Raw genomic sequence first — 19,688 nt, 5'->3', positions numbered from 1 at the left:
ATCAGTAGTATAATTTTGTCACTTTTTTGTATTGTCTAATTTTTAAATGTGAACTTTTTGAGTGGTGAAATTATATATTTAATTGTTTTTAACTTTTAATTATTTATATTCTTTTACTAATACAACTTATATACATGCATAAGGGATATTTATGGGAAAAAAGTTTCTTCTCTCTCCTTAAAGTAGCTTTTTAATGTTATTTTTCTAACTAGACTAACATTGTTATCAAGGGGAGGTTTGTGTAATTTTACAAACTTTAAAGGAGGCTAGTGAAATTGTTAGAATCTTCAGGAGAGGTTTCTGAAATTATCCCAAAAAAACAAAAAGACAGCCACAGTGCTTCAACTTCAAGGAATTTGTATGATCATATAATAATACGTACCACCATTAACGACAAAGGATGCTTAACATGTATCCCCAATTTAAAGTCTTTTTTGCTTGAAAAAAAAAATTTGTTCTTCTGTCAATAGTAAAACAAATGCAAATGATTTATACTAATGAAATTCTTGTAAATGGAACACTAATTGGGAACAATGAAGCTTGGAATTATTATTATTGGACAAAGTACATTTGGTGCACCTCCTACTTACACTAAAAAAAAAAGGTGCACCTCATATAATAAAATATATCTTGTAATGCCAGAAAAATAAAAAAGAGAGTAAAGAACAAAGATAGGATATCACGTAAATGTAGGAGTAGATATTTACATTCAACAACTTGCATTAAATGTCCATATGGAATCAAATATATTAGAAAGGGCATATTTTTCCAAATCGTGTAACCTTGGGAATATTTTTTTTTGGAACTGAATTATTTTAGCAAAAAACTCATGATTATTTAGATAACACTATAACAAAAGAGATTTACTTTAAGGAAAGTAATTGATTGCACTAACTTATGTTAGAGTGCCGATCATTCACCTAAAAGATTTTGAGATTTACTTTAAGGAAAGTAATTTATTGCACTAACTTATGTTGGAGTGCCAATATTTCACCTATTAGATTTTGAAGTATTGCTTTTGATACTGATTAATAGGGCAATAGTCTCAAATTGGAATTTCTCCTCTCCTCTCTTGTTCTTATCCTCTTCTCAGAGAACCTTCCTCTTCGGAAGAGAAACCAAGGTGGTCTCCCTTCCATGAATTTCGTTTTTACTTTGTTTTTCAGATAAAGTCTCTCTTAAGTTTTATTAGTGAGAGTTTTCTATTTTTCTTAGAGATTTTTAATAAGAATTTTCTATTTGTTTCTTCTAGTGAGATTTTTTTTTTGTAGTTTTTTTCTTATTTTGTTGTTAGATTTGAATTTATTTCAGACATAGTTTGCAGATCTGAATTTTTTTTGGATCTTTGTTAGTTGACTAACAAATCTAGTGATTGCAACGTGCGCATAAGAGGGCTACAGTGATTTATCTTATTAAAAGATAATTTTTAAATTTCTTGTATTTTTTTTATGTATTCATAATTTTTCAAATCTATCCAGTGCATGTTTACTTGTCATGCTATTAGTGCAGATTTCTGTGATATAAATTCAAAGTGTGCTGGACAATTTTTAGTATCCATTAATGAAATATATATATATATATTTTTTTTTTTGAAGAAATGCCATGTTGTTCCGAAAGGAAGTATAAGATTTTCAAGAAACTGAAATAGAAAATTTTGGAATACAACAAAGAAAGGAAGATCTTTTTAATAAAGTAAATTTGGATGTCCTCAATTTGGATTTGAGCCACTACTCTCATCTACAAGAGTGGTTAACATCAAGTCAGTTCAAAGAAAAAGCTAGAAACAAACAACAAAATAAAAAATAAAAAAGATAGCAAAGTATTGCTTGCCTTTGCTGTCTATTACATGATGCTTTTGGTAATCTTTTCTTCCTTTTCCGCTTTTCATGTTCTTGTTTTATTTCTTCCCAAGCATTTCTTCACCAAGGCAAAAGAGCATCAAAAAGCTTAAACTTCACTTTAATTACAAAGAGAAATGTTAAAACCATCACCAATTTGTAAACTACTCATTTCATCTACTCGTTACATGTGTAGTTAAGATATCGCACCAACTTAAGAGGTCCAAATTCTGGGTCTATCTCTCAGTGGCTATATAGTAATTGAATTAAGGCAAAGTAATCTATTGCATTAATAGTGCCAACAAAAATCTATTGCACTAATATTTTGCAGATGCTATACCCTTGCTTATCTTTTATCTGAAGGATTTTGGAGCATTGCTTTTGATACCGAATAAGAATTTTAAGTTGGGACAAGAATTTCAATTCATTTCGTGCCACAAGCACGCATAAGAATCCAAGGAACTGAAAGAGAAAAATTTGGAATAGGGTGAAGAGAGGAAAACCTTTGGAATAAAGTAAATCACTTTGGATTTGCAGCATTACTTTTCATCTACAGGAGCAGTTAACCACAAGTTAGTACAAGAATAAATCCCAATCAATTTATAACAAGTAATGAAAAAAGATAGAAGTAAAGAACAAAGTGAGAAAGGTAAAGAACTGGTTGTCTTTGCTGTATGTTACATGATGCCTTTTTTTTTGGGAATTTCCTCTTCCGTTTCGTTTTCCTTGTCTTATTGCTTCTTCAAGCAGTTCCTCTCCAGGGGAAAAGAATATTAAAAAGTGTAAATGTTTAGTAGTTTTATTAGAGTTAAGTCAAGTCAAATATTTAGTAGCTTCATTAAAGTTTAAGTTATGGTAGAAATTAATATATTATTAGATAATTAGTGTTGTGGTCAAGATTTATTTACCATCTAGTAGCTTATAAATAGACAATCTTATTATTGTCATAAAAAAAGAAAATTTTGGTATAATTTCTGAATGAAACCAAAGAAATTAATAAGAATCGCAAACATGAAAAATAGTATAATAATAGTAGTACACTATATCAACGATAGCAATAATAATATAACGTAAAAATAGGAGTTTCTAATATGGCTGATCATTTAGGTTATAAGATGTGGCAGGTTGGGATTAACATGTCAACTCTTATCTTTTAATAAGTTATTAATTGGTCAATTGTATCAACTCGTGGGTTGATCTCAAAATACCCATTTTATTACCCAACTATGAGACTAATTTTTTGTTGTCGTGTTTCAATCAAGCTTCTTTCAAGTCATGTTTACGTTGTGTCATCATATCCAAAAGTGCTATCGCTAGTTATTTCTTATGTAATGAATAATCTAATCAACTATTTTATTTCCAGTGAAAGAATAAGTTGATAGCTGGTCTTGAGAACATCAGTCAAGTGACATTAAGATTCCTGATTCGACTTTAAAGATCCTCACTTTCCCCATTCTCACTTATAAGGTTTGAATTCTTCTGTTGAACAAAAAAAAATCCATCTACGAAAATGTTGATGACTTGAAAAGACAAAATATCTAAAACAATTTTTTTTTTTTACTTTTAGTGTCAAATATAAAAATTACCCTTCCATAGTCCAAATACAAAATGGAAAAATAGGACCTTAGCATTAGATTAACAAATGTAAATGCATTTTACATTTTTGTGCACAAAAAGTCACAATTGTGCATCAACTCTAACTTGTCAGCCCCTAAATGGGCGCAATGACATTAAATACTTGCAAATCTGAAGGACAAAAATGAGGTTCAACTTTTAACACAAGAAACTTATTAAGATAATCCACCTAAGCAATTTAAATATTCTCGGATTGGCTCAAAATGTGGGTAAAAGTTTGGGGACATGGTAGGAGCAAACAAGGAAACATTTATCATGTTCATTAAGGAGAAAGGAATTTAAGGGAGCAGTTAAATTATTCAAAATGGAATTCTGTAACCTATTAGGGAAAAATTACAGATTAAAATAGAAGTTTGAATTAAAAAAATGTTGGAGATACTTTATTAGAAAACGCTTGCTAATACAAGAATTAGCATTAAATTTGAATAAACTTATATTCTCCTCCATTTATTCCATGAAGATAATCCTCGAATGGGAATGAGCATAGATTCAATTGCAATGTGGTGTTTTTTCACTGTTTCGATGGCAATGTCCATCCTTTTTTTCTTCTTTTTTGGTTTCATGGAATTCAAAATGGGATGATTTGTATCTAAGATATCTCATGTATAAAAATATTATGGTATGTTACACCAACTTAGAGTTACCGTCTTAAAGTGGCTACGTGATTTTTCATTCATAATTGAATCAAGGCAAAGTGATCTATTGCACAAATATGTTGCAGATAACATATATATATATATATATATATATATATATATATATATATATATATATATATATATATATTAATATATATATATATACCCTTGCATATCTTTCACCTAAAGGATTAGGATATTTTTATCGAATTAAGCCAAATTGGAATGAGAACTTTAACTCATTTCGTACCACAAGGCAGCATAAGAATCCAAGGAACCGAAACAGAAAAGTTTAGACTAAACCTTTGGAATAAAGTAGATTCGGATGCCGTCAAGATAGATTGCAGTATTAGTACGTTCGTCTGCAGGAGTGGTTAACCTCAAGCCACTACAAGAATAGATACCAATCAATTTCTATCAAGTAACGAAAAGGCTAAAAACAAACACTAAGTAAAGCACAGAAATGATTGCCTTTGCTGTCTACTACATGAAGCTCATTTGGAATCTTTTCTTCCTGCTTTTATTATCCCTTCTTGCAGCATTTGCTCCCTCAAAGGAAAAGAATATTGAAAAGCTTCAACTTCAACTTAATTACCAAGAGAAAAGTTGAAACCACTACCAATTTGTGTACTTGTCATTTCAATCACTTAATTCCTTGGAAAAGCTTAAATTTTCGGTCGCTTCACACTTCCCTGCAAAACCCCACTCAATAAAAAAATTCATCTCACTCTTCCTCCTCTTCACAACAATCATCTGACACTGCTAGAGAGAAAATAGAGAAGCTATCCCATCTTTTTGCTTCAAGATTAGGTAATCTTCTCTTTCATTCATAGTTTCTTCATATTATGGGTGCATTGACGTGGGGTATATGATGGAATTCCTTTTTGTCTTATGAATTTCCATAATTGGTTAATGAATGAAATCTAAAATTTCACATGTATCAGTTGTTTACTAGACACTTGATTGTGCTTTTTGTATAGTTAGATCAAATAAAATCCATCATTTGATGCTTAATCAAACAAGAGTGTGAAGAATTTCTCACACAATAAGTCATTCCTGGTCTCTTACTTGATTATTTGAGTTATTATAGAATTTTGATAATCTTTCAGATTTAACCTTCTTCAATAATCTCTCCCAATCCTAGACAAGTAGGATGAGGGATTGTGATGCATATCTTTCTAAGAGAGTCCATTATTATTTTTGTTACCTATTGATAACAAATAAACTAAAGATGTTTAAATCTAGAGCTGTCAGTTTTGTTACAATTACCTTCTTTCAAAGACTTTTTATTTAATGTAAGGGCACATTTGTAGAAGTAACAAGTTTGACAATCATTTCCTTTCACTTATCTGAACTCCAACTAATTTGAAATAGTAGAGGTTTTAGTTCTACGAAGGCGTGGGTGAAACTTTTATGAAATTTTGACTTTTAATAGTTATAAAGTAATAAAATACAAAACGTTTATGAGAATATGAGAAGTATCATCAATTAATGATAATAAAATTATGAAAAATTAAGAAACAATTAGAGAAAAGCATATTTTTATGATATTTGGTATTGATAATAGAATGGAAAACATGCCAACATAGTTGTGGGTACCTAAAAATGTTTGTGTGATAAGAAACAATATTTCAGTGTATTTGGATAGTAGATTATTTGGGATAATTTTGTGAAAAACTACTGTAGCTCTTTTTTCATGTGATGTATATGAGACAAAAATGTTTTTGAAAAATGTGGTAATGATGCAAGCAAAAATGTATAGAGGGGTTTTCTAATTTGCTGAGAAAAGCTGAGGAGAGGAAGGACATAACAGGCTTGAGAATTAGCAGACAGGGACCTATCATCTCACACCTTTTCTTTGCAGACGACTCTCTTATTTTCTGTAAAGCTAACATGAAGCAGGCATCAGAAATCATGAAGATACTCAAGATATATGCAGAGGCCTCAGGACAGTTGATCAACCTTGAGAAGTCGTCTGTCTTTTTTAGCAAGAATATGTCTATGGAGCAAAGAAAAGATGTCTGTAGCTCAATGGGAGGGATGGCAGAAATAAGCCAAGGAAAGTACCTAGGTCTGCCTATGGTCATCTCTAGGTCAAAGGACCAGATTTTTGGATTCATTAAGGAAAACATTAAGAGAAAGCTGCAGGATTGGAGGAACAAGTTGCTGAGCTCAGCAGGCAAGGAAGTGATGCTTAAGGCAGTCTCAATGGCTATGCCAACCTACGCCATGTCTGTTTTCAAACTACCAAGGAAGTTATGCAAGGATATTAGCTCACTGATGGCCAATTATTGGTGGGGGGATTCTAATGGCAAAAACAAATTGCACTGGCTTTCTTGGAAGAAACTGTCAATGAAGAGGAATGCAGGAGGCCTAGGATTTAGAGACATTGAAGCCTTCAATAAGGCATTGCTAGGTAAGCAGATTTGGAGGATACTCACTAAACCAAACCTTCTGTTAAGCAAAGTGATGAGAGCACGATACTTCCCCAAGGGATCAATCTTAACTTGCAAGATCCACAAAAATTCTTCCTGGATATGGCAAGGATTATTAGGAGCTAGGAGCTTGATGGACAAAGGGGTGATCAGACGGATAGGCAATGGGAGGAGTACAAGAATATGGGACCACAGGTGGATTCCTGGATCTAGCTCAGGTAAACCAACCTCATCCAATCCACTGAGCAGGGAGCTGAAGATGGTTCATGAGTTAATCAGCCATCACAAATGGAATAGAGTCACCATTCTTCAGAACTTTCATCAAAGTGATGCTGAGAAAATCCTAAACATACCCATAAGCCTAACGGACAGGGAGGACAGCTATTATTGGCAACACAATGCAGGGGGATCATACACGGTCAGTTCAGGATATAAATTTCAAGTGGAGGAGAGTGCTAAGGCAGAGATGGAAAAAGCAGAAGGAGCAGGGCCAAGTATTAAAGATGGCAGTCAACAAGTTAGACAAATGTGGAACACCCTTTGGAAGCTCAACATCAAACATAAGATTAAGATTTTCATTTGGAAATGCTTAACAGGGGCATTACCAGTAAGAGCAGCTATTTACAGGAAGACAGGATTGGGAGATCCAGTGTGTAGAATCTGTGGGGAAGAGCAGGAAACAGTGGAACATCTTTTGCTTAAATGCCAACACACTCAGGAGGTATGGAAGGTAGCACCACTACAATGGGATGGGGCGGTAGACCAACAAGGTGACTTCAAACGATGGTGGGTAAGAATCTCAGAGGCAAGGGAAAGGCCAAAGGGGATGGAGCATATTGGCTTGACTGCAAACATCTTATGGCAAGTGTGGAAAGATAGGAATAAGAAGGAATTTGAAAATATAAGCAGTGTTGTACCAGCTAGGACAATTGGGAAAGCTCAGAAGGAATGGCTCGAGCAAGAGGAAAGCTGGAACTCTAAAACCAGCCAGAGCCCAGAAGAAACAACTTCCAACATTGTAAAGCATCATCAGGGGCAGGCAGAAGAAGGCACCATTATTTTGGACGTGGCTACAACAAGTCAGTATGACCAGGTCTCACTGGGGATTGGAGTTACAGCTACAAGACATCCAAGCATCAGACTTGCAGAATGGGCACTTAAAGAAAGAAGTCTGGGGGATAAAGCTATTGATGAAGCAGTGGCCATTAAGCTGGTGTTGTGCAAAGCTCTAGAGCTGCATTGGAGTAGAATCAAGATTCACTCCCACAACCAAGAACTGTTGCGACAGCTAAAGTACAAGAGCCCGTCCAACAGTAGATTAGCCACCTTGATAGATGACATTTTGAACATGCAAAAGTTGTTTCGCATGTGCTTGTTTTGTTTGGTTAAGAAAGAAAGCATAGTAAGAAGTAAAATGTTAAGTTCTCATGCCTTAGGCATTATTGTGGATGAGGAATGGACTTTCCTCAGTGCTACTGAGCACTAGTTGTACAGTATTCTCGAGCCTTTGCTCGCACTTGTAATTTTCTTGTTATATTGAATGAAATGATCCTACCGTTTCGATAAAAAAAAAAAAAAATGCAAGCAAATAAAATTTGGCAAATAGTGTCTATCCGAGCAAATTGAATGATAATATTCCTTTATAAAAATGGTGAAATTGAAAGAAACTAAAGTTTTGGTGTTAAGATGCAATTTGTTGAGTGTTTTCTTTTCGCTCTATTCATGATTACAGCTTAGGCGTGCTCAAGTGGTCCCTTCAAAACAATTTTGAAGGCATCCATATCAAAGCTTAATAATCATAAAAATAGCAACTACTACTCCCCACAAAACCAATCAATATATATTTCAAACCAGGATTAACCCATCCAATTTCCGATGCCCTCCTCTAGATTTAGAACCACAATTGACAAAAATCACACAAAAACGATTCAATCAACAAATACCCAAGCACTGAATTGATGTTATACTTTAGTTGTGCTATGGCACTGAATTTCTTCAACTACTGAACTAACATACTTCTTTCCTAATTTACTGTTTTGGAGGTGCCAAGGATTTCAAGATGTTAAAAAAGTTCAAAAAAAGTAGACCTCTTAACCGGGTGCTCTAGAGATTAAATTGAACGAGACATTTTCTCCATTTGGAGCTAATGATAAAATAGTATTTTGGATTCACTGTGGAAAAGTCAAGCGTTTATGGTTAAAAATTGAAAGTGCTTCTATATTTTTTTCTTTTTTTTTTTTTGGGAAAAGTGCTTCTGATGTTGTTCATGTTAAGGCTTAAGGTTTATTCAAACCCTCCAGTCTGCTAGGTACATTCGCATTGCTCAAAAACAAGTGATAATTGTTTCGAGAATTGTTCAAATTATCCGGTTTAATGCATGATATATTATGGAATAATTTGCATGCATAATTTTAACCAAATAATACCCTCAAATGCAAGGTGATAGTCTAGCTAGCGGAGAAAATTAATTTCTGGGACGTTATATATTTCTTTTCTTTTCTTTTTATTTCATATGCTTACTCAATTATGGTATAACTGTACATCAGAAGTAATAGCAGGAGTAATTCAATTCCTACTGTAACTACAGGTGAACACCAATTCATGCAGAATGAGGAATTTTTTCCTTTCCCCTAGTCTAAGAAGATTCAGACTCATAGTAATAAGATACCAGAAAATTTATTTTGCATTACACTTAATAATTAAAGTTGTAATTGCTATTTTGCCAAAAAATTTTAAAATTTATTCAACTTATATCATACATATAATTTTCAATCATTTTTTTTAATCTTACATGTATCATTTCATAAAAAAGCACTACTGTGTTGTTTGCAATATATTTCCACTAGCACTATAATAGTCGTTACCTAATGGTACTAATTATGATGGTTTTTGCTCACGAGAAAATGAAACCTTCTATTATTATTGAACCAATGTCATCGTTTTTCTAGTTTTTGCATTTGGTTTAATGCTGAATAAAATTGGTGATTCCACATAGAAAATCATTTTTATCTACACACAAGTATTCCTTTTGAGGCTTGCTCCGTTAGGATGAAGATGGATGGTATATCAGCTTTTGATCTATTTGTGATTACAGTCTCAAATGTCTTCTGCTTTACAAAATTATTTGCTAGCAATTTCTATCAATTTCTTTGGATTGGATCTCCTATCAATCCAAACCTTCCGTAATAATGGTGGGTTGTTAATGCGTAGTAACGACATGGGTAGAAAAGTAAAGAATTCATTGCCTTTCCTGTCTGTCACGTGATATGTTTGTCGAACCTTTTCTTCCTTTTCATTTTCCTTTTATTGCAGCAATTCTAAAAAGAGTATTCAAAAGCTTAAAAGTACGAATAAATAAAAAGACTAAAAACCACCACCAATTACTAGATTTTGGTTTCATCTACTGCTAACATTCTACTCTTTCTCACCTTCAAACTCGCGAATTGCCAGGTTCCATTCCACGCTCTAAAAAATATCAAATTCTATCTTTCTCCCAGATATCGAGCTGACCGGATGGCGGGCGCGTTAGTGGATGCACTACTTGGTTCCACTACAGAAGTTCTAGTGGAGAAGGCAATAAACTTGGCTTCCGAACAAATTCGCCAGTTCGTTGACTTCAAGAAAGATTTGGAGAAACTGAAGAATACGTTGAAACTAATCCAGGCTGTCCTCTGTGACGCAGAGAAAGAGCAGGTGACTAAAGAGCTCGTGAAGCGATGGCTGGAGAACCTTGAACGTGTGGCTTTCGATGCTGGTAATCTCTTGGATGACATCAACTATGAGATGATCCGGCGCAAAGTTGAGATCCAAAACCAAATGAAGAGGAAGGTATGCTTGTTCTTCTCACTCTCCAATCCCATTGCATTTCGTTGCAGAATGGCCAAAAAAATTCAGAAAATCAATATGGATTTGATAAGTATCAATAAACAAGCAACGAAACTTGGCCTCCAGTCACAGACTGCACCTGCTCTTCCTCTTCCTAGTGAAGCAGGATTTATGGAGAACAGACAGACTGTCTCTGCTGCTGTTGGTGCGAGTTTTATTGGAAGAGATGATGATGTTTCAGCAATAGTAACAAAGCTAACTGCCACAAGTAACAATGAAACTATCTCCGTTATTCCTATAGTGGGGATGGGCGGGATCGGGAAGACCACCGTGGCTCAAAAAGTTTTCAATAGTCTAGATATTGAAAACCATTTTGACAAGAGAATGTGGGTGTGCGTGTCTGATTTTAAAAAAGATTTCGATGCCAACAGGCTTTTTGGTTTGATGCTAGAATCATTGGAAGTCCCCATGCCCGAAGTTGCGAGAAAGGAAGCCAAAGTCAGGAAGCTTAAGGAATCATTAGATGGTAAAGAACCGAATGGTAAAAAGCCGCTAAAGTATCTACTGGTCCTCGATGATGTATGGAATGAGGAGCCCGCACCATGGAATAGGTTTCTGGATTCTTTGCGAGGTATTAGCTCAGCCAAGGGAAGCTGGGTTATTGTGACCACGCGTAACAAACGAGTGGCAAACATCACAGCATTTGCTTCTCGTCCTTGTTCCTTAGAGAAATTATCAGATGATGACTGTTGGCTCATCATTAGTAAAAATGCATTTCGTGACAGGGAAGCACCGGGTGATCTAAAAGAGTTAGGATTAGAGCTTGCAAAGAAATGCCAAGGCTTGCCATTAGCTGCAAGTGTTCTTGGCGGTATGTTGCGCAACAAGGAAAGAAATGAATGGCAGTCAATTTTAGATACTGGGCTTCAAAATATAGGTGGAGACGAAGATGGTGACATCACTAAAATTTTGAAGTTGAGCTTTGACCATCTTCCGTCTCTATCTCTTAAAAAGTGTTTTGCATATTGTTCAATTTTTCCCCAAGATTTTCAAATGGAAAGGAATCAGCTAATCCAACTGTGGGCTGCAGAAGGATTTCTTCATTCAAAGCCAAGGAAAGAGATGTGTATGGAGGAAGTTGGTAATTGGTACTTTACCATTTTGTTGGAGAGTAACTTGTTTCAAGATGCAGAGAAGGATGATTATGGGAATGTTTTGAATTGCAAAATGCATGATCTTGTGCATGATATGGTGCAATCCATTTCCAATTCCAAAACTTTAAGGTTGACAGAGTCTGGTAGTGTTGATATGGAAACGTCTTCTATTCGGTATCTTGCACTGGAGAGAAGTGAAAAAGAAATGCCATTTCCTTCCACTGAAAGTTTCAAGCATATTACGACATTGTTTTTGCAAGGAAACAAATCACTTAATGACAGGGAGATGTCATTTTTTATGTTGCGAGTTTTGAACTGAAGGGCATCGAGCGTCGAAGAGCTTCCTAAATCAATTGGCAAGCTAACTCATTTGCGATATCTTGATTCGTCAGAAACTTCAATCAAAACATTTCCAGAGTCTCTATGTCAGCTTTACAATTTGCAGACATTAAGAGTTAAATATTGTGACTCACTGACAAAGTTTCCTAAGAATTTCAAGAATTTGGTGAATTTGAGGCACTTTGACTTTTTCTCTTCTCATAAATCAAGTGATATCATGCCTTTTGAGATTGGACAGTTGCAATTTCTCCAAACTTTGCCATTTTTCAATATTGGTGAAGAAAGAGGTCGACAAATTGGAGAATTGAGGAATTTGAAGAATCTTAGTGGACAACTTGAGTTACGTAACCTTGAATTAGTGAAAAGCAAGGAAGAAGCCGTGTCCGCAAATCTGATTGGAAAGCCAAACATTGATGAGTTAAAATTACTGTGGAATGAAATAGATAATTCAAGAAATAATAAGTTTGTTTGGATTGTGAATTATTAGAGATATTTTTACTGTAACACTTTTTGTGATGTGATGTATGTGAGATAAAAAGGTAATTGGGAAGATAAAAAGGTGTGTTGGAAATTGTAATGATGATGTAAGCAAATATATTTTGACAAATAAATCGCAATCCAAACAAATCAAATGATAGTGAATACAATCAAGTGCTGGAAGGCTTGCATCCTTACCCAAATTTGAAAGGTTTGATAATTGAAAGATTTTTTGGTGACCAGCTTTCGAAATGGATTGGAGAACTCGGGAGATTGGTGAAATTTGAATTGCAAAATTGTAAAAATTGCAAAGAGTTACCGACTCTTGGACACATGCCCTTCCTCAAATTTCTTTACTTGAAAGGACTTGACAGCCTAACAAGTATAGGCTCTTCTTTTTATGGCAAATCAGGCGTGCATAGTGGCGGTACCAGTCAAGGACACGTAAACTTGTTTCCAGCACTTGAAGATCTCAGTCTAGATGATATGCCAAATTTGAGGGAATGGATGGAAGCAACAGTTGATGATGGGACAGTGGTGGTGTTTCCAGTCCTCCATACTATGAGGATTACTAATTGCCCTCAATTAGCCACTTTTCCAAATTATTTTCCACGTCTCGAGAAATTGGAGATGCATAACACCCAAAATGGATCAGAACTAATGGGATATATTTGTAGCGGAGTCAGCACTCTTACTAATCTTTCCATTCAGAGTGTGAATGGGCTCACCAAGCTACCAAGTGTGTTATTCCAAAACAATCCAAAGCTTGCACATCTCCAATTAAGGGATTGTGATGATTTGGCCCAATTTTCGGATTTTTCGTTTGATGTTCCTCAATCCTTAGAAGGACTAAATGCTGCTCAACATTTGGTTGGCCTTGAGTCGCTAGAGGAATTAAGAGTTAGTGGGTGCGACTTGCTCGAGTCAATTTCAATCCCCAAGGGACACAAATACCTCATTGCCCTGCGAGAATTAAGGATTTACCTCTGCGATGAGTTGACCCACTTGTCCATCCCCCAAATATCTGAGTCAGAGTGGGATTCCACTTCTTCACCCTTCTCCTCCTCCGGCACTTGTCCTTCTCCTCTTCCTCTTGAGACATTGGTTGTATTCGATTGCCCTGATCTTATCTCCTTCCCAATTGATTTAACCCGAACACCTTCTCTCTCTTCCCTGGACATATCATACTGTGAGAAATTAACCTTCTTGCCCAAGGGGAAGCTTTGTTCTCTTAAAAGATTAGATTTGTTAACCATCGGACCATTCTCAGAAACCACCACAGAGCTGCATTCCTTCCTAGACCTCTTTGATGCTCTCCCACCACCGCACCCCTACTTCCCCTCCCTTTCAGAATTATGTCTGCGTGGATGGCCTCATTGGGAATCTCTGCCCGAGCAACTTCAGCAGCTCTCTGCTCTAAGAGAACTTTGGCTAGATGGTTTTGGAGTAAAATCATTGCCTGATTGGTTTGAGAAGCTTTCCTCACTTGAAACACTCAGTCTCTGCGGTTGTGAAAAGTTAGAGAATTTCCCCTCTCGCCAATCTATGAGAAGCCTCACCAGCCTAACAAATCTGTGGATTCAAAGGTGTCCCCTTCTAAAGGAAAGATGCAATCCAGAGAGCAGCAGCAGCAACCGCACAGACCGCAATTCTGAGTGGTCAAAGATCTCCCACATTCGCTCCATTCATATTGATTTCGAGCAGATCAGAGGCTAATCTCCATTTGAAGTTCATAAATAATGTCAGTTTCCCCAATCAAAGCTACTAGGTAATCCTCTATACTACTTCACAGCTTTGTCAATTAATTATTGCTTCTTCTATCCATCTATATTTATTTCTTTTCCCTCAAAATCTTTTCTTAGTATTGACAGCGGTAATGTATTGATACTGTCTGTCAATCGAATCTTTAATTGTGCAGTCTAAATTTTGCCGAATAACTGTTGCGAACCTATCTTTCCTTGGTTCTCTCTGAATTTCTGCTTTCCAGGTAACCTCTCCGTTCATTTGTTTGTGTGTTTTTTCTCTGAGTTTCCACTTTTTAGATATTCATTTGTGATCTACTACCACTTTTAACTTCCTCTGACTGATTGTATGTTTCAACTTGTTAAAGAATTAACAGTGTCCGAAAGTTGGTTGATGACAGCAATTTTGTGAGACCATACCTGGAATTTATTGCGAAACATGATTGTCGTGTCTGATATGGTTATCCACAACCATTTCCAGTTGCCATATTTTGTGGAAAATTTCAAAATTTTGCAGTTTTTAGTGGGTGATATAAACTTAACCAACTTAGGGCGGTCAATTAGGCTAATTTTTCACCATATCCAACAAGTATTTTTGATCGAATTTGTTCGGTCTTATTTTCTTTCTACTTTGCTTAAGCACTGTGTGCGTTATGTTTCAATATTTTATGTCCATTTTTTTTTCTTAATTTCATTACTGATCATTTCAGTTAATTGTTAATTCAAATCTGGATTTTTAGGCAGCAGTGGAAGTGTAAAATCTTGCCTTTTGCTCAAACAAATTAGAGACTGCCTTGGCTTCTTTTGAAGTTCTAAAAGTGGTATATTTGGTATGAGTGAGCTTCTGTGTCACAATATTTAGCTACGCAAGCTGCTTTCGGCATGCCATTAATGCTTAACAATCATTCTTCCTGGTTTCTCCTTTTTACCATTTATATATTCATCCTTGCGCAACCCCTATGCATATGAGATTGTAAGGATTGACAACTGAAGTGGCTAACTAACACCACTATCATGTTGAAGTGTTAAGAATGTTTTACATGAGAATGACAGTGGACAAGCTCAGTGAGTCATATAGGAACTTATGGGTGTCTTTCTAGTAAAAGCTTTGTAACATAATGAGCAAAGGGATAATGTTTTGTGGCAGTGATGCAAAACTTTCCATTCAGTTGAGAATTTTCACTTATTAGCTGAAAGCAAGAGGTTTTTACTCAAAATGCTGATTTTTCCCCGTGTCAAAGAATGCACTTCATGAAGTAATTATGAATTCCCAATGTAAGAGATTTTTCCTCAAAATGCTGATTTTTTTTTTGGGACTTCAAGAAGTAAACTCAATTCCCTATGGTTACATGGAGATTCTGAACTTAGCATGATTCTGAGCATGATCCTTTTTTCACTTTCTTTAAACAAATTGTAGTAGTACTCGGAGGTTGTTAGGCTATTAAGTATTGGACTTGGAAAAGGTCAATATTTAGTGGGATTAGGATAACACACTTTGGGTTAAATAGTTCTGGTAAATCAACTCTCTAACCTTTGTTGAGGAGCACAGGGCTGTTAACTAGTTAATCTGCTATAGCAACATTCACTACTTGGAAAAATAGGGATCACTATTTTGTATTGTCTGGCAACTTATTTGATAATCATCTTATTTTGGGTGTTTGTTTTTTTTTTTTTTGTCATTTATGATCTTTTCTTTATAACATTACCGAAATCTCCGAAGTCTTCAGCTATTGCAGTTTCCTTTTCCTCAAGAGGACTTGTTCACTTGGTGAGGGCCTTCTATCTTCAAAAGCGTCCATCAGGGCTCTTCCAAGGGGAGCTCTTCCTTCTTCTTGATATGGAGAATGTTTTTAGGCGATTCATCTCTTAGTTGCAGAGTTAGTTCTTATCCTTTAATAAATTATATGTGTCTATTGAAAAATATTACTAGGAGATTACATTTTTTTATGTCATAAGTTCTCAAATGCAACCCTGCTTTTTATGCAGTTGTTTGAGAGCTGGACATCTGATGAATGGTCTAAAGAAATGTTTTCATGGGGCTATTACAAGGTTGATGGAAAAGATGTCATGGTTAATACTCTCCCTTTGCTCATGTCATAAAGTCCTCCAGCCTATCATGCTATATTGATAATTGTGAGTCTTTGAAATGAATCAGGTTAATGGACTATGGAGAAGGTCAAATTTTTTATGTACGAGTGGTATACATGAAATTCTGATCCGTATCATTGAATCAGGAAGGATCAACTTTGTTAGCAGTATAGTCCTTGAGGATGGCAATTCCTGGTGAGAGAGTGTCCATGCCTTGTAAGGGGAACCTGTTATGAAAAATACTTGGTGAGTTATTTTTCCTCTGCAAAATTATAAGTATGGTGAATAGACAAGCCAAACACCTTTTTTAAATATGCTGCAATTAGAAAAACAAGTGAATAAAAACTCTAGATTGCCCATTATCTGCACTAAGTAGCTTCATTGGGAAAAAAAAATATAAAGAATATGCTATTTAATTATCAAGAAACATCACTTGTCGGGATTAGGATTTACAGTCTTGCAAATTCAGTGTTTTCAATTATTTAGTGAGTTCTTACAAAATTATTTGTGCTTTTCAAATTTGCAATTGCTTATAAATTTTGGGGAGGGTACTTGAATGCTAGTGCCATCCTCTAATGTTCTTATTTCTTTGCTTATTCGTGATTTTTTATGTATATTGTTGTGGACTTCTGATTTTATATTTCAAGTGTAAGGACTATTCCTATTGAAACAAGTCTTCTTATCATCTTAGAGTGAAGATTTGAACAAGATCCAGAGTCCAGATACTTTGTTTGGATAGTTTGACTGCTTGGACATATAGATTGAGGTGGGGCTATGTTAGAGGTTCAAATGGTTTTCTAGTGGCATAACCTGATGTTAACTGCATTCGTGATAAACACTGAGATGCTAGGTTCCACCTAAGGAAGTAAAGTCAATTTTAATAACTTGGAAATAGGTGACCTTAATGTGGTTAGCTAGTTAACACTTTTATACTTTTGTTAGTATTAATTTCTCGAGAACAAAATATACCATTTCATTCCTTTAAGATTTAGCATTGATTCATGTTGTTATCTTCTAAGAACTGTATTTCACTGATTGTTTCACTTTATTGTATTTGCTGCATCATGGACTCAGCACGTCTTGCATAAATTCATAGCATGAAATTCAAAATGCTGTTGACTGAGGCCTGATGGTAGGTCACAGCTTTTTTGGTCACAAGACACTTTTGAACAGAAAAGGCATGGCACCTTTTGAGGAACCTTTGCTATATTATCTAGAATATGCAATGACTTCTGAGATTTCGGTCTTTACTTGGCCTAGTTCAAGTGTCCTCTGCAGTTGCACTAGAACAAGTAAGCAGAAAAATATTTTAGTTGGAGCGATCTATCTGGGCTCCCCCGAAAGGAAGACTCTTGCACTTTAATCACACACAGATAACGTTAAGTTACAATTCAGCATGACTGTAATCCATTCTGTATTGATGATGTATGCTTATTGTTCAACTTGTAATCTGATGCCATTTCTTCTGTGGTCATAGGCAATTCTAAGCCTAATTTAAGTCTATAGTTACAATGGTGAGTCCATGAAAGTATACAAGAGGCTGAGGCAGAGAGAGAGATTTTATTGAGGCCTAAAGCTCTATAAGAATCTGCATGAATGATGATTCTGGCTGGCTACAGGGATTCTCATTCATGTGGTGGACTTCTCTTTGTGATTTTAATATTCTGATTCAAGGAAATTTATCCGGTTTTTGTTACTTTTGCTGATTTCTTTGTTTTTTCGACCGAGTTTCATAATCAATAGAATCAAAAAGATCTTGACAGATTGCCATTTATTTTAAACTTGTATGAAATTGTGAATCTTTTGCCCATTGTTTACAAGGTAAAGAACAGATATATGGATTAGCCAATACATGGGAAAGCAGCTGGTTGGATTTTAAGTCATGGTGTGTCCTTGCTCTCATAATCATGAATATACTCCTGGGTCTGCAGCATCCATTTTCTGGAGCGTACTTACTACTGCACTTAACCTAATGACTTTTTAAATGCTTATAGTCTTGCAGAAACAGAATTCGCCCCCATTCTGATGACGAATGCTGCTAATGGGGCTTGTCAGCCCTTTAAGGAAACATAGCTTGGTCTCCTCAAGAAGCTTTCATTGATCTGTTGAAGGATTCTGAGTTGGCACATCTGAAAAGCTTGAGTGGTAACCCTCGTACCAATTCATCAGAAGCCTCCCTATAGGATGCATATCTTCTGATCTAAAGGGAAGGTGCTGTAACAAGAGCTGCTGCCCCAACATTGAATGGTACTGGCATTACCAGATACTCTACTTTGAGATTGATCATATTCTAATTGGATGCTAAGTTGTCAAAATTTGCTCAAATTCTCAGAAAATACTTGTCTATGCCTATGTTATGGATGCCTCAATACAGTATATACCATTATGCTGGCTTCAGTTCTATGTTAAGGATGCCTCAATGCAGTATACACGATTATTGCTACATGTAAAGTCAATGAGTATTACAATTTAACACATTGTAACGTATATGATCTTGCACAATCTATTTTGAGTTTTGGAAAATCTGGTGCAGAGAACATTTGCAAAATTTGTTACCTTGAATTTAAATCATTTGGAGAAAACACATGCACTTTCAGGAAGGAAATGGCAAGTAGTCTTTTAATATTGTTTTTGGAGGCTAATACATTTGATGTCATGTTCACCTGCAAGCTTTTGCCTTCTTTTTTTTTTTTTTTAATTCTGACTTAGGTAGATATTAATCAGTTGCCAACATAAATTAGCAAGTCGATACACTTGCTTTTATCTTGATCTATCAATTACGGCAATCAAAACTTTGCCGATATCTGTTGGCAAGCTTTACAGGGAGTTTTTGAGAGTTAAGAAGCACTACTGTCCATGAGAACTCTAGATCCCACCATTGCCTAAAATGGGGCATTTTTCTTGTCTTCAAACATTAAGATTCTTTCATGCAGGTCAAGACCAATGTCCTCAGATTGAAGAATTGGGATATCTAGAGAACCTTTCTTGGAGACTGATTTTCTGCTATCTTAAGAGATTCAATGGCAAAGAAGCTTCTCAGAGGGGCAGATTTGTTAAAGATCCAAATTTGTCCAAGTTGGAATTCCGATAGTAGGTTTAAGAATAACAAGAATGTGTTAAAAAGTTACTCAGCCTCAACCAAATTTAAAATACTTAACAATTCTAGATTTTGTGCAAGATCGGTTACCGTCATTGCTTATCAGAATGGAAGCTCATATTGATAATTCATTCCTAAGGCTTAAAAAATTGATGGAGGTCAAATTGTCGCACCGCAGCAACTTGCAATGGATTCCCAACATTTGGGCGTTAACTGTTTCTTCACTGTCATGTAATGGATTGACTACATAGGATAACAAGCCTTAGATTTTCACTCCAGTTGTAAAGTCCTTTCCAGCACTTAAATCTCTGGCCCCACATGTGGAACCTTGCAGAGTGGATGGAATATTTCTGATTTCTCCCGCAAGTGTCAAAACAATATGCAGAAAATTCTGAAATCAATTATGCCTTTAGTATTCTC

At 35.5% G+C, this 19,688-nt stretch overlaps 1 pseudogene; it reads left to right on the top strand.

The window, feature by feature from the left end:
• The first annotated feature begins 9,969 nt into the window (after positions 1-9,969).
• On the top strand, positions 9,970-18,694 carry LOC113736793 (putative disease resistance protein RGA3; annotated as a pseudogene).
• The last annotated feature ends 994 nt before the right edge of the window (positions 18,695-19,688 follow it).

Source organism: Coffea arabica, chromosome 3e, assembly GCF_036785885.1.
Source record: "Coffea arabica cultivar ET-39 chromosome 3e, Coffea Arabica ET-39 HiFi, whole genome shotgun sequence".
Lineage (NCBI taxonomy): Eukaryota > Viridiplantae > Streptophyta > Magnoliopsida > Gentianales > Rubiaceae > Coffea > Coffea arabica.
The sequence above is the reverse complement of the archived record's forward strand: the minus strand, read 5'-3'. Positions and strand labels throughout refer to the sequence as shown.